Genomic DNA, 2,739 nt, shown 5'->3' with positions numbered 1-2,739 from the left:
AGACCAGGCTGGTCTCGAACTCACAGAGATCCGCCTGCCTCTGCCTCCCGAGTGCTGGGATTAAAGGCGTGCGCCACCACCGCCTGGCCTCACCTTACTTTTTGAGACAAGGTTTCTTATCCACCTCGAGCTCTCCAATAAGCCAGACTGACTCCCTCAAGCTTTAGGGATCCTCCTGTCTCAGCCCACCCCACACTCCTAGCACTAAGGTGACAGGTGCATGCATTCACAGAAGTGCTGAGGGTCCCAACTCAGATCCCCATGGTTGCCTAGCAAGCACTTTACAGACTGAGCCATCTCCATAGCCCATTTTTCAAGATCATCACTGTGTATTTTGTGTGGGGGACTTGAGTGTCTTTGGATTTTGATATCCATGGGGCTTACTGGAGGATGACTGTCCAGTATTTTTACTATACATTCCATATTCAGCCTTCATTTTATGAGAGAAGTACTAATGGCTTACAATAGCAGTATGCTAAAAGGTGTTATCTGAGACCACCAAGTGGGTAGAGGGCAGGTCTGTCTCCTTACTCCAAATCCCCTGTCCTTGGCCATTACAGTCTATTAAAAACAAAAGTAAATTGCTTTGGAACCATCTGTACGGAGGGAAGACATGAGCTTACAGGTTGGGCTCTACTGTGCATGCTATACAGGAAGAAGAGGCAGCGGGGGGGGGGGGGGTTCCATGCAGGGCTTTCTCTGGTGGGGATCATTTGCCGTCGAGAGTCACTGGAGAAGACTGTGTGGGAGAGGAAGACCATGCAACCTCTACAGGAACCTCAAGGCAGAGTCCACTAGGTCTAGTGAAGACAATACCCATCTAGTTTAGGATGGCTACTAACTCGTGCTATTACCACACCAGTCACAGAGGCCAGACTAAGGAATTCTCTGCAGTGGGACTGAGGAGTGGCCATTAATTCCCAATGGCAGAGTCTAGGCTGAGGGATTGCATACTTAGCGCTGGAACCTGCTACGCCACTAACTCCATTGTCACCTTAGACCAGTCCCTTCCCCTTCCTGGCCTTCACTTTGCACAGCCCTGAAGTCAACATTGGGGACTCTACGACCCCCCCAAGGCCATTTCCAGCCAGGCCACAAGGCTGTTTTGTGACTGGGCCCTGAGTCCCTTTTAGCCACTGCTGACTTTTAGCTACCAATGTTCCAAAAAGCACGGAGTGAGAAGAGGTGGGGGCGGGAACACTAGGTCTGTAAAAAAAAAAAAAAAAAATTCCCAGACTGGCCTTATTGCTTTGTGTGTGCAGAGAGGGACTGGGGAAGTCCTGGGCGGTGGCGGGGTGGCGGGGACGGACGGACAGGGATGGAGTGAGGAGGGAGGGGAGAAGAGGGTGTGCTTAGGAGACAGAAGAATGAAATAAAGGCGAATCCAACAAAAGCAAGTAAAAAGTTGAGTGACAAGCTTGGAGCTGCAGACCCTGGGCCGGCTAGGCCTTTAGCAATGAAGAATGGACACAAATGAGCTGGATTTTCATGCTTGGTGGACGGTGAATGGGGGAGCATCTTTTAAAACCCTATCAGGAACTCTTTGGATTGTCATTAGATCTGGAGACGGCCAAAGCCAGAGGGAGGAGTCCGCTGAATCTGGCCTCCTGGGTGTGAAAAGACCCTGATATACCACTGGTGTTGGCGGCTGGCGGCGGTGTGGGAGGGGGTGGGGGGATGCTCAGGGCTCTCTTTGCTGAGCTGGGCACACCAGGGCCCCTCAAAGGTTTCGGTAAATTATTTGGTATTTCAAGGGTCCTTGAAATTCAATGGTAGGCTCCATCTTCTCTCAGTGGACCCCACACTGGAGCTAGGAGGGGTAGGGAAGGCTGGGGTGGGCTCTGGGTTTCCGGCTCCTTGTGGGGTGACCAACCATCCATGTTTGCCTGGCACAGGGGACTTATAGTGCCAACGTCAAAAGTCCCAGAAAAATCAGGATGGTTAGTCAGCCTCAGGTGGCATATAGTAGGGATAAGAAGGGATTTATTGCCAAGTCATTAGGTGTGAAAATGGCTTGGTGTTTATGGGCCTAGAAATTGTAGCTCAGGTAATAGGATTACCCACCATGTATGAAGCCTTAGGTTCTATCCCTAGGTGTGGTGGTATGCTCCTGCAATCCCAGCATCAGGAGGTAGGGGTGGGAAAATCAGAAGTTCAAGTTCATCCTCAGCTACGGAGTGAGTTGTGAGACTACAATGAGCTACACGAGACAGTGTCTCAGAAAAGAGTTTTTATGGGAAAATAGACACTAATGTTGCATCTGTGGGGTGACAGATGCCTGGGCTGTCTCTGCAGGTTGAGGAGTGGCTGCAAATAGAGGAACCAAGGTTGGCTCTGAATTAGTGGCCACAGGGGAAGTTTCTTTACACTCCCATGCCCTCTAACCCTTCCCGGCCTCTCCTCACTCAGTTTTTAGCAAGCAGAGGCTTAGTGGTCACACATGAAGTCACAGTAGTCTATCTCTGTGCACTGTGTCCACTTGAAAGTGTCCAAAGTCAAAACTCATAAAAATGAAAGGGAAATGGGTTACTGTGGAGACAGAAGTGGCTCTGGGTCCAGAAGGCCTGGGGACGAGTCCCATGCCATCTCTCACTGGGAAGCCAGTAACATGCTACTTAATGGTTCCTGTCTTCATTTCACTTGCAGAATAGAAAAGGCAATTCCCACTCATAGACTAATAAGCAGAACGCACTAGGACTGCCTCAAATAGTATACCACAATAACAGTGAATCACATACA

This window comes from Microtus ochrogaster, linkage group LG2 (genome assembly GCF_000317375.1).
Source record: "Microtus ochrogaster isolate Prairie Vole_2 linkage group LG2, MicOch1.0, whole genome shotgun sequence".
NCBI classification, from domain to species: domain Eukaryota; kingdom Metazoa; phylum Chordata; class Mammalia; order Rodentia; family Cricetidae; genus Microtus; species Microtus ochrogaster.
This window is presented reverse-complemented; position numbering follows the sequence as displayed.